General features: G+C 45.4%; 1 protein-coding gene and 1 long non-coding RNA gene across 4 annotated transcripts in view; one reads left to right on the forward strand and one right to left on the reverse strand.

Annotated features, from left to right (window-relative positions):
* The window catches only part of LOC138745797 (contactin-1-like), a 314,963-nt gene that overhangs the window by 17,974 nt on the left and 283,626 nt on the right, over positions 1 to 13,363 (reverse strand). The window lies entirely within an intron of this gene.
* Positions 8,320 to 13,363, forward strand: part of LOC138745798 (uncharacterized) — a 33,198-nt gene continuing 28,154 nt past the window's right edge. Inside the window, exons 1-2 of the long non-coding RNA XR_011346520.1 lie at positions 8,320 to 8,404; positions 8,804 to 8,879. This is a non-coding gene — a long non-coding RNA (uncharacterized lncRNA). The remainder of the gene's footprint in view (positions 8,405 to 8,803; positions 8,880 to 13,363) is intronic.

The raw sequence follows: 13,363 nt of genomic DNA on the forward strand, positions 1-13,363 counted from the left end.
CTGCTCACCCTGCCTTTCATTTAGCACCTTACCAATTCTAAGTTCACACTTTGAGGACCGGTTGAAATCTTCTGACCTCTCTGAGTAGTTAATCTTTCATTATAGATCATTAAGAAAGAAACACACTTTTGCCACCAACTTTCATTTAGAATCCCTTTGAATTAACAAACTGCATGTGATTGGCAGCTATTAAATACAAGCAACCTCATTGTCCGAGTGCTACATCCTAATTTTACCAAAGAAAGTGGCTGTTTTCACCACAGGCGTCTCCAAATCCCTGGAGGACTTCCCACTTACAGTTCACTGTACTGTTCAGCCCTCATTATGCGTTATTTAAGGCCTGCAGTTTGCTTTGCACAGTGCTGGTGTGCAACACTGCCATTACACCATGGGCTTGGAATTTTAAAAAGTTTCTAATGCTCCCTGTGGCAATTAAGAATGTCCCATGATTGACAGTGGACATGTCAAAGTGCAGAACTAAATATTCATTCAGAAACTTCGGAATAACAAGAACAGCATTGTATTTATTTTTCTTTCTCTCTATAACTATTTAGTGACCATTTCCAAACATGAACCAGAATGTTAATGGGCAGGAAAAATAAACAGTGCATTAATAATGCACAACTAGTAGCCCTCAACTGTTGATTTAATTTTATCAATCATCCTGTCCAGCATCCATCAAGTTTCAATACAGATTGAAATATCAAAGCGATAATTTATTTTATTGGTCAGAGGCCACGTTCCTCATTCCTCAAACACTCCTTATTAACCTGCCGTCTGGGTGCAAAATGGAGAAAACAGTGAGTTAAACACAAAAGAATAAACAGATTTCACCTTGACCCCATAAGGAATCTTGCTGACTTCTCGATACTAAACAGATAGTTTCTTTATTAAAAATGTCATCCTTCCCACCTCACATGCTCCATTATAAAAGGCGTTGCTCTTTAATCGTCAGCAAGTTTCAGCTCACTAAAAAATAAATGGGTTCAAAGGATAGCTTGGTAAATCTCGAGGAATAATGAACGATATGGAAAGATTGGGTTGGGTGTGTAGTTGGCAGATGATTGGATGGAGAGTGTGTTTGGATGGGGTGTGTGGTTGGGTATGGAAAGTGATTGGATGGAGCGGGTGTCTGGGTGGTGTGTGTGGTTGGGTATGGAAGGTGATTGGATGGAGCTGGTGTTTGGGTGGGGTGTGTGGTTGGGTATGGAAGGTGATTGGATGGAGCTGGAGTTTGGGTGGGGTGTGTGGTTGGGTATGGAAGGTGATTGGATGGAGCTGGTGTTTGGGTGGGGTGTGTGGTTGGGTATGGAAGGTGATTGGATGGAGCTGGTGTTTGGGTGGGGTGTGTGGTTGGGTATGGAAGGTGATTGGATGGAGATGGTGTTTGGGTGGGGTGTGTGGTTGGGCATGGAAAGGTGATTGGATGGAGTGAGTGATTGGGTTGGGTGTGTAATTGGGTATGGAAGGTGATTGGATAGAGCGGGTGTTTGGGTGGTGTGTGTGGTTGGGTATGGAAGGTGATTGGATGGAGTGGGTGCTTTGGTGGTGTGTCTGGTTGGGTATGGAAGGTGAATGGATGGAGCGGGTGGTTGGTTGAGTGTGGCAGGTGATTCGATGGAGCGGGTGGTTGGGTGGTGTGTGTGGTTGGGTATGGAAGATGATTGGATGGAGCTGGTGTTTGGGTGGGGTTTGTGGTTAGGTATGGCAGGTTATTGAATGGAGCCTGCAATCTCATGGAGAAAATATTTTTGTGGGGGCATTGTTCAGGTGAAAGATCAATGATATGAAATGGAAGGTGATGAGATTTTTATTAAAAAAATGATTGGCCTGATTTCCAGTTTCTGAATTAAGACATGATTTCTGCTCTGAGGACATTGGCTGTCTGAATATGTGCCCAGCCACTGATTAGACTTGAGCCCATTGACCTTCCAATACAGAAATGGGATTGATTCTCAGCACATCCCTCAAGGCAAAACTGAATGCTTCATGAAGCACTGCAACCAGTTCTGCAATATATTGAGTCGAACAGGTCCTTCAGCCCTCTGTGTCTGTGCTGACCATCAAGTAACCATCCACACCAATCCTATTAACCTGCATTTAGTCTTCCATGCCTTCTGTGGTATGTGTTTATCCAGGTGCCTCTTGGAGATGGTAAGAGTACCTGCCACCACCAAGCAGCACGAGATTTTAACCACTACTCTGAGTGGAAAATAAAATCCTCCTCAGATTCCATCCAAACCACATCCCTCTCACCTAAACCTATGCACTCACCATGGGAAGAATATTACATTTAATTTTTTATTTTTTAAATTAGACATGAACCTGTGCCACCAAATTTACACCTAATTAATCTACACCCCAGTATGTTTCAAACGGTGGGAGGAAACCAGAGCCCCCGGAGAAAACTCACGCAGACATGGGGAGAACATGTAGACAGTGTGGGATTCGAACTCCAGTCCTGGTCCCGATCGCTGGTTCTGTAAAGGCATTGCACTACCCTCTATGCCAACCATGCTGGGAGAGATATCTAGGGAAGAGAGTAAAAATATATTTACTCCCTTCCCTAGATATCTCTCCCATAACCTCCATTAGGTCCCCGGTCGACTAGTTCTCATCCCAGAGTCCACAGTGTAGTACACAATCACCTCAGTGGGAAAGGATTCATCTTAGGACTTTGCTTAGCATCCTCCCCTCCATGACCGGTTGATTCACCGGAGTTAATTCACTCGAAAATGAAAAGAATAATGAAGACAGCTCGATGGTCAATTGTCGATCGGTGATGGCAAATTCCCTCTATTGCAAGTATTTCCTTCCTAAAGCAGAGAAATGAAATTGTACACGATATTGCAAATGTGATCCCACCAGGACCTTGTGTAACAGTTGTAAGAATCACTGATAAAGTTTCCTACAGTTATTCACCAAGACTGACAGTACTTTCAAGATCAAGATTCCTTCATTGTTGTGTAATAAAACAGGCATAATATTGCACAAAGTTGACTTTAGTCTGCATAAGGCAAGCAAGAATTCACCATCAGCTGAATTACCTGGCACCCCTTACAGCCAGAAGGCCCTTTTGTAGAGTGAAAAAATGTGACTGTAAAGGCAGAGATTCTCCACCCTTACGTCTCAGAACTTACCATTATAAATGCTCTGTGAGTTGCTCCAAGGCACCGACTCCAATCCCTCTTCAACCTAGTGGAGCATAGCACTCCGCCACGCATCATCAATGTATTGTTGCTGCTAGTGGCTGGCTAGGGGTGGGCTGATGACGTCGCGAGGACACCGTCAGCCTGCGACCCAGGAGCAACCACCAGGCTCCCATTTGCTGGGGTTAGGCTGGAAATGTCATTCTCTCATTCCCCCAGTGCCCCCTTACATCTTCACTAAGGCTGTTGAGACCGAGGAGCAGGAGGGCAGTGAGGAGCTAGAGAGAGCCAGAGGCCCAGCGGGGTCAAGGTGAGTCGGAGCTCACCAAGCCACCAGGGCCAGAGGGCGAAAGGACCCGGGTGCTGAGCTCCATGGCCCAGGAGGGAGGAGGACAGATGCTGACGAATGATGGAAAAGCAGAGCTGGGGAGTGCGATGGATGCAAGGGGGGAGTGAAGAGCTGGAGGGGCAGCGCCGGGCAGAAGAGCTGGACGAATGCTCAATGGGCATCTTCATTACCCATAATCCCCCATGCAGCTGGAACCGCTATACATTTCCCAGAGGAGTTCCAGCTGCGTGGGGGAATTATGGGTATTGAAGGCGGCCATTGCTCGGCGCGTTTGTTGGACCTCTTGGTGATGGGCAGTGTAATGGCACCACTCGTCCCACCTCCATAAGCTCCGGAGGATACCACGAGGCACCGCTCTTCAAAAAATGTGGTGCAGGAGCAGCCCTAAAAGGCTGCTTCCATAAAAAGGGAAGTTCAAATTTTTCCCGGTGGGTGGAGCCGGCCACGAGGTCGATGCCCGGCATAATAACACCTAGAGAAAGAGATGCAAAAGAGAGCTCCCCAGTGACGCTGAATGTCCATGGATTATCCTCCAGTGCCCCTGCAGTCACACATCCCATATTGGCAACCCGAGCTCCAGACACAAACCTCTGACATGACCAGGAAGCCTTTGACACCCACTCTATCTGGTACCACTTCAGCCAGCCCGAGCCAATCTCAAGCAGTCTACAGCCTGGTGTGAGTCTTCTGACCACAGTTGCCTGCAGGCCGCAGTCTGCGTAGGCTCCTCGTCTCGAGTCTTCAGCCGTGGTTCGCCACCATGGTCACCATTCCATAGGGTTGTCTCCTCTCTTTCTCCTTCTCAAACTGAGGGTGGTCTCCATGTTTTCTGGTGCCTATGCTTCCCCGGAGTCTGGACCCCTCAAGGCTGTTGCTGAACACAGGCAGTTTGGGCCCAGACCTCGCCATTGCAGGTTTTAAAAATGAACCACTGTCAGCTCTTTTAACAGGCTGTTTCAAGATTTTTAAAAAACATTACTATAATCCCGAAAGACAAAGAGAGCAGGACGGTCCACAATCACCTTGTTGCAACATCCTATACCATTCTGACCTGAAATCCATTATCATGACGAATCAGCATGTTGGAAATTCTTTCTTTTGCTTTCTCTTCTTTTCAAGATATCGGCTTTGAACTTCACAGAAAATGAAGTTTCTCACTAGTTATCTGTACACATGACAGTAACAAATCAAATCCAACACCCCACCCCCATTCCTCTACCATACCTGGCAGTGTTCTAGAAGATGGCTCACACCAACTTCTCAAGGCAATCAGAGTTGAGCTTTAAAGTTAATTTTAAATACTTTAAAAAAAATTTAATTAAAGTTAGACATATCCGGGTGACTGGCCTTTCGACCCATGAATCCATGCTGCCCAATTTACACCCCTTTAACCTCCACCCCCCGGCACATTTCGAAGGGTGGGAGGAAACCGGAGCCCCAGGGGAAAACCTATGCAGACACAGGAAGCACGTACAAACCCCGGTCCCGTTTGCTGGCGCTGTAAAGGCATGGTGCTAACTACTACACCAACTGTGCTCAGCTTTCCTTGGAATTAAATATGGGAATATGTGCCAGAGTTGCTGACTTACCAAATCCAAAGAATATCCTAAGGATGGTAAACAGGAAAGTCTGTGGATGCTGGGGTTGAGTGCACTACACAAAAGTGCAGGATAAAAACTCAGCAGATCACACAGCAAAAGGCTGTTTCAGATTTTTCAGGTCTGAATCCTTCCTCGATTGTGCAACAAAATATCGACTGCCTTTTCCTTTCAACTGATCTACGTGGCCTGCTGAGTAGAAAAGTTATTGAGAAAATAAGATGGTCATCTCAAACACTGGAGTTTCAATGTTCTTGTTGTTCCAGTGATGGGACTGCTCTTGTTTGAGTTTTGGATCTGTTGTGTTCATAGAACACAACAGCACACTATAGGCTCTTCAGCCCACAGTGTTGTGCCAGCCCATGTAAACCTACTCCACAGCAATCTAACCCTTCCTGACCTCACACCCATAACCCTCGATTATCCTTACAACCATATCCCTTTCTAAGAGTCTTTTGAATGCCTCTTTTGTACCAGAAATTATTGGTCCTCGTGACGATGTTGCAACTTCGCACTGTCATGTGATTCCAGACTGTTCAATGGCCATTTCATCTGCTTTTGCTGCACCAAAGGCCTGTTTTCCAGTATAAATGATTTTCATGATTGTATGTGACGTCATGTATGTATTCTGACAATAAATCTGAAATCTGCATATTATTCCTCTTGTTTTCTGTTGATGTCTCTCATAGGTATCTAAATGGAGCCTAAATGTTTGCATTCTTAGTGTACTGACAAGTGGGCCCAGAGAAATCTTTCTTTCACCCAATCACCCATTGAAAGCATGATTGAAAAGCCCTGAAGTGTAAAATTTAACCCTGAGATGCCAGCAGAAAGCAAGGCCAGTATTCCAACTGATGATGTGGCTTTATTTATTCATTCTGACCGCTTACAATGGACAGACTTTTCATTCCTGTCACTGAGTAAACACAGATTCTCTGAAACCTGCAGATTTGTTTAGTTTATCAGCAGCCAGGCTAATCCACCAAGTTTCTGTTGCCGTGTGTAAATGGAATATTTGTCTGCCCGCCTGCCTTTCCAGCCCATTAAGTGGTGCTGGACACTCAAAACAACAGTACCAGAGAGCTCCATGCAATGACTGTGTGTCCAAGGGTTGTGTAAGTGCCAAGTGATTTATAGCCTGGCATGAAGAAAGCCCCAAATTTGTTTTGCTATGTGTCAGGCCACACCTCAATATGCTCTGACTCTGGGGAAGGAACAAAAGGGAAACGAGCTGTAATGCAGTGGCAGGAAGCGGAGTGTAGCTGCAGGCCAGAAAATCATCACTTAATTCACAGTAAAAGAGAACGCACAGTTGTTAGGTGTGCAGAGCACCACTGACAGGTAATTAACTCTTCCATGACAAGGCACACCGACCTTTCAATGCCTCTCCCAAATTGCAAGACTTAGCTCAGAAACATGCTTTCGGAGGTGATGTACAAAATGGGTAAGATTGGACTGATAGCCAATCGCATTTAGGGTGGCCATTTCCAAATTTCCAAAAAGGAGGACATTGTCATGTAGTGGCTCACCGGAGGTTTAATCGAACCGGCTCAGGAGGTTCTGAGTGACATCACAATGTAATGAACGTGTAGGGTTTTAAAAAGCTGCAGGTGACTGAGTAAAATGACTTGTACTGAATTTCGACTCGACTACGTCTGATCATTTTCTCGTTCTTCATTACACACTGTGACACGGTTGCTACAGCCATATATATAAAACAGCATATTTCTAAAAATATATTTTTAAATAACTGTTCAACGGTATTTCAAAAACAACAAATGCAAATACACCGTGTGATGGATTTTATATATATAGTAACCTCTGACCATGTCCTCCTTTTGGAATGATCACCGTAATCACATTCCTGCCAATTTTCCCACCTGTTGATCCCAAGGCGGGGTGGGGGGAGGAGGGGGAAGGTGCCCAATGCATTTTGACATACAGGAGACTGCATATGTGAAAAGATGAACAGAATCTGCTGGAAGGGCGGCCTGGTTAGAGTAGTAGCTTGCGTAATCGATTGGGACCGCGGTTCGAATACAGCGCTGTCTATACGGAGTTTGTACGTTCTCCCTACGTCTGCATGAATTTAATCTGGGTGCTCTGGTATCCTCCCACCCTTCAAAATGTACGGGGGGGAGTGGTTGTAGGTTAATTGGGCGGCACAGAATCATGGGACCAAAAGGTTTGTTACCATGCTGTATGTCTAAATTTAAAATTAAAAATTAAAAGGGCTCTGTCCCAAAATGTTGACTGTTAATTTTCTCCCATTGAGTCCTCCAACAGCCCAATAAGCAGCTACATTGATTCCCCCTTATTTTACACCAGTTATCTACACCAGATGAGGAGATGCTTCCTGACAGCTCATGGAGGCCCTACCATGGAGCATGGAAGACCTGGGTTCAATCCTGTCTGCGTGGAGATTATCCATTCTCCCACTAACTGTGTAGGTTCCCTTCAGGTGATCCAATCTCCTCCCATTTCCTATCGGCGTCCAGGTCGGCAATTAACTGGCCACTGTAAATTGCCCTTGTGTGGATGTGAGTGACGGAATCTGGTGAGATTGTGGGGAGAATCTCCGGGTTGTATGTGATATCATGTATGCACTCTGACAATAACCCTGTAATCTGAATAGAAGGATGTAGGATTGGTTGATGGTTGGTGCAAAATTAGTGGGAAGAAAAGTGTTTCTGTGCTGTACCTCTCTGTGACTTGCCACTGCTCACTGCCACATGTAAGAGGGCACAAGATTCTGGGTCCTGCCTCAGAAAATAGCCCAGTCAATTATCAAACTGTAACAGTGTGGAACTCAGATTGCTGCTGGGTCTTGCACTGGGTATTGCTTTTAATGAATACCTGACAACATCTGCATTTAATGAGCACTCCAAATACTGAGAAAGTGATCATAATTTGTCTGCTTGAATTGCCGATTTCAGATTGGTACATTCGAGACAATTATGAGCCTGTGCAAGAGCAGTTAATCTTTGTCAGAGTCAGATTCAGGCCAAACAAGGTCGCCGACTGTTGTTGACATTCTCCAAAAGATTTCAACAAAACACACCATTTTTTTGTGAGGACACTTCAAAAACAAAATTACACAGATGCTGAAATTCATCAATCTGGTCGGTCAGTGCAGAACAAAACAGTTTCGGGTTTTGCCAAAAGGATATGTTCAAATGAAAAGCCATCAACCTGAACCATTAACGCTGTATCTTTCCCTTCAGATGCTGCCTGACTTGCTGAGTATTTCCAGCAAGATTAATTTGACATTACCGGCACTTGTTTTTTGTAAACTTCCAGATATGGGGGTAAGCCTTTAGTTCAGTCCTCCTATTTCCTTGTGCAATGACATAATGTATGATTATCACTCCTAACCTCCCAAAGTCTCTGCTTCTACATTTCTGGAGGGTGAGGAGACTTGCAGACTTAGTCAGATCTATCTATCAGTAAAACATAAATAGAACTTGTAAAACTGCCATCGACTGAAGTAGCTTAAATAAATCGTGAAATATTTTCCATGTAAAAGCCAACTTTAGAGTGTTTGTGATGTGTTCTTCGTGGTTGGGTATTTTTGCTGCAATGGAACAGGACTGTAAAGATTGCTGAAATAATTCATCGTGGACATGATGTCTGGCTGAAACTGATGCATGATGCCCAGGCTCAAGGAAAAAAATGTGCTGAAACAGAATTCTGTTTATAACTTTCAGACTGGGAAGGTCAAGGCACTGTGGTGCTACGTCAGAAGCAGGCAGATAACCTGGGACAGAGCAAAGTCTGAATGAAGTAAGTGAGTTGAAACAAGTAATTTCTCCTCATGATGTTCCTTTGTAGGGGTGGTGGGGGGGGGGGGGGCGGCGAGGGGTTTAGGTGAGGCTGACATGCTTTCATGTTTGCTGAGTAATAAAACTATGGACGTAAAATGGACAACCTATCCTGGGCTAACTAACAACATCTCCTCATTAGTCAGGAAGACACAGCACTTAAACTTACTTATGAGGTTGAGGAGGGCAAAGCCACCATTAATTTAAAAAAAAATTACACATCCAGCACAGTAACAGGCCCTTTTGACCCATAAGCCCGTGCTACCCAATTGACCTACAACCCCCTCCGGGGGACACTGGAGTCCCCAGAGAAAGCCCACAACAGGAATATACAAACATCTTACATGGGACAGCATGGGACTCAAACCTGGTTCCAATTGCTGGCAATGCAGCAGCTTTGTGCTCACTGCTACCCCTTGACAACATTTTATAGGAGCACAACTGGGAGTGTCCTGACTGGTTGCTTCATTGTGTGAGATGGTAGCTTGGTAGCTGAAAAGCCTCGGACCAAAATTCAATGCAGACGATCATCAAAATGGCGGAGATCATCACTGGGGTCTTCCTTTCCTCTTTTGACGATGGTACAGAGAGCAGAGTTACAGTGAGTGATCACTCAACATCAAGCTAAGACAACATTGCCTTTGCAGGGAAGGGATAAGATGGTGGCTTGGAAGAGACTGGGCTGAAAAGAGGATATGGGGTGTAAACGTTGGGCTGATAAGACAGGTTATTGGGGCCCCTGAGGACATTAGTAGTGAAGGTTATTGTTCATGTTCACTAAAGCACAGCTCATTCTGTAGACCAGGTGTTAATGCAGTTTAAAGATGACACAAACTTTGATGCGTCACTCTTAAATCTGCAGCCAATTCCTGCACTTGAGCTGTCTTTATTTTACCATCATGTCTTATTCTCAACCTTGCCCCCCTCTGAGGAAATGGGATGCAAGAGGGATTTCACAACCCAGAGGGAACAACCTTGGGTCTCAGCTGGCAGCAGTTCACCTCTGTTGGAGAAATCCATCATTAATGCGTTCTGGACAAACTGTAGCTTTAATCAAACTGCAAAGGTCTGCGATTTTCATACTAAACTATAGAGCAATTAACTATTCAAGACCAGTGGGTTGCACCTTTGAGTGGTATGGTAGCAGCAAAGCATCAGTCTGTACAGTCATTAAAACAGCTGAGAGGATCCCTTTCCTCTATTGACAATCTTTACTGGGAGTGTTGCCTAAGCAGTGCTCAAGGAATTATAGAAGACCCTTTCCACACAGGAGCATCGAATTAATCACTGTCAGGCTGAGTAATAGCTTCTTCCTGCAGACTGTGAGATTGATGGATAGTGTCCTGTAATGTGTCAATCATCTCAGGTATATAGATTTATTTTGATTATTTATGCGATGATTATGTACAGTGAATTGTGTGTTTTTGTGTACGTACCTGCAGTGAACTGGGATTCACTAGGAGGGAGTTGTGCTGATGCCTGGCCCAGCCTCCTGGTTCCGCCCCCATCTGCTCGCATATAACCCGGGTTTCCCACCTAAACCCAGAACCCTTCTGAAGATGACTGTGAGACCCTACCCATAGTTATAAGCTAATAAAAGCATTTGTTCTCCCTCCAGTATTGAGAGCTTTTATTCACACTACAGTACCGTGGTCTGGAGAGATACTGTTCCATTGGGTTGCATAAGTCAAGTTTATTGTCATCTGATTGTACAAGTCCAACCTGATGAAACAGCGTTTTCCAGCCCTCGGTGGAAAACATGCAGACACACCAGACACAACACACATACAGACAGACAATACACATGCAGAACAAGTATTAATGTACACAAATAAATATTATTTCATGAATATGAGAACCTCGGATAGTCAATGTGAGCAGTTCCTTTGGTTGTTCTATATTCTCACTGCCTGTGGGAAGATGGAGTTCCTCAGCCTGATGGTGCTGGCTCTGATACAGGAGATGATAATAAACATGAACTTGTGCTAATTCCTGTTCAGAGCTTGTTCCAAGATGTGCTAACCCAGGGGATTATCTTTCATTCCCTTTGCATCTTTGGCTGTACTGTTAAATACCGTTCCACCTCCATCTTCAAGTTCACTGACGAGACTACAGTCATAGGCTGAATATCAAATAATGACAAGACGGAATATAGGAAGGACATTGGGAGTCTAGTGGAATAGTGCCAAGATCACAACCTCTCCTCTCAATGTCAGTAAGGCACTGGAGCTGATCACAGACTTCAGCAGATGGGTGTGTGATAGAGACCACTCCCCAGTCTACATCAATGGTGCTAAATTGCTAAAGTTTTTTGGAGTAAACATTGCCAGTGAACTGACCTCAACCAACTGCGTAGATGTGAAAGTTTGGAAAGAAAACCAACACCTCTTGAGAAGCGCAAGGAAGTTCAGCAAGTCTCCCATGCCCATTAACAACTTCTACAGGCACACCTTGGAAAGCAGGCTAACTGAATATATCACGGAGTGAGACGGGAGCTTTTCTACTCAAAATCGGAAGAACCTGCAGAAAGTGGTGAATGTACCACAGAATATCACACAAACCTCCCTCTGAAATATCTTCCATTGCCTCAGAAAGGCAGCTGACATACGGAAGGATCCACCCCTCCTTTCCCACCCTCTCTTTTCCCTCCTCCCACTGGGGAGACACTTCAAGAGTGTGAAGTTAAATAAGAAAATCTGCAGAAGCTGGGATCGAGGGCAATGTCAGGTACATATAATCAAACCCATGCAGGTGCCTGAATCAAAAAAAAGTGAGGGGAACAGGGAAGAGGAGAGGAGGGAGGAAGGGGCAGGGGGAAGAATGCAAGCTAACAAATTCAAGAGAGTGAATCTGCAGGTTTTAAGACAGTTTCATCCCCTCAGCCATCATTCCCCTTACTATGTACAAATTGATCCTTTTACTGCAACACCATCTTCTGTAATTGTGGTCTTGTGCTTTTACTGGCTGCATGCACGTCAGAGACGATTTGTCAGACTATTCATGAATGAACTCCTCTCACTGAACCAGGTATAATGCAACAATAAACTTGAAGTTAAAGGTGCCTGCACAGAGTGGGAATATTTAATCTGAAGAATTAAATATCTCTCTAACTGTGACATTATTTTTAAAAGGATTCCAGACTGCAGCAAGTTAGGTTTGCTGAAGCTGAACAGAGAAGGTGAGGTGATAGAGGCCAGGGATCCCACAGAAAGGCTGAAGGGAGTGGGTTTGTTTTCAGGTGTATGTCGCAAATAAATATTTCCTCACCCAACCTTTTTAATCAGCTCTTTGTGATGGAGATGACTTACATCCACTGCAGATCTTCAGGTGACTGATGCATCCAATGCCTTAAGGCTGCCATGGGTGGGTTCTTCTTCTGGCGGTCCATCCCGTAGGATGACGATGGTCCCTTTCAGTCCGTTTGTGGGGATTTGATATGTGCGACCTGGAGGGGCTGTACAGGCTGATCCTTGACAGGCTCTGCTTGCCACATACTTGGCAGGTGGGGCCTGGAGGGGCAGAAGGCACTTCCTGTGTCTCTCCTCTGTGGCCTCTTTGAGCTTGTTCTCAGCAGCGTGCACACCTTTTCTGGTGGCGTCCCTCCACTGCGAGCGATCTTGAGCCAGAACCTCCCATGTTGATGGGGCAATGCCAGCTTTCTGGAGGCTCCAATGCAGAACATCCTTGTACCGTAGTCGCTGGCCTCCTCGTTTTCGGGTACCACTGGACAGTTGGCCATACAAGATGTCCTAGGGCAGTCTTCTGTGGGGGGGCAAGAGGTGATTGACAGGTCTGGTGGGTGGGTTTTCTGCAGCTTTCATTCTCTTTCTTTGCGGGAGATGTGATGTTCCTTTTTGCTGTTCGTGCAGGCCCTCTGGGTGTTCAAGAGGTGGGAACGAGGTTCTCAGTATCATCCCAGCTCTGCACTTTTCCGCTGTGTCTGACTACTGCCTAAGAGATGTCCACTTGTCTGCATGCAAAACAACGTCCGTCACTGATTTTTCCATGCTCCTTCTCCCTGGGTCAGAGAAGTCACTGCAGATGTTCCCCTCTGTCAAGGAGAATTTGGAAGCACCACTTCCCCCTGTTCACAGCTCATAGAGCAGAATGCCTTTTCCCACAGGCTGGTGTTGGATATGCCTGCCCAGTGCAGCTGAACTGAACATAATCAGGCCCTCAGTTCTGGGAATGTTGGCCATGCAAAGGACACTGATCTTCATTCACTTTTCGTGCCAGTGGATTGGGAAGACTCTGCAGAGCCACCACTGGCGGGATTCATGTGTGGTCATGCCTAGGAGTCGAGAAGTGACCCACATTCCTCCAGATACTTGGTATGCAGCATGGCATTGTATTCCAGAGACAGAATGGCAGTGGACCTTGGTTCCCTAGATGTTGGATATAAGACTGCTCCCCTCACGTGCTCCATTGAATTGGTTTGACAATGGG

This window comes from Narcine bancroftii, chromosome 11 (assembly GCF_036971445.1).
Source record: "Narcine bancroftii isolate sNarBan1 chromosome 11, sNarBan1.hap1, whole genome shotgun sequence".
Lineage (NCBI taxonomy): Eukaryota > Metazoa > Chordata > Chondrichthyes > Torpediniformes > Narcinidae > Narcine > Narcine bancroftii.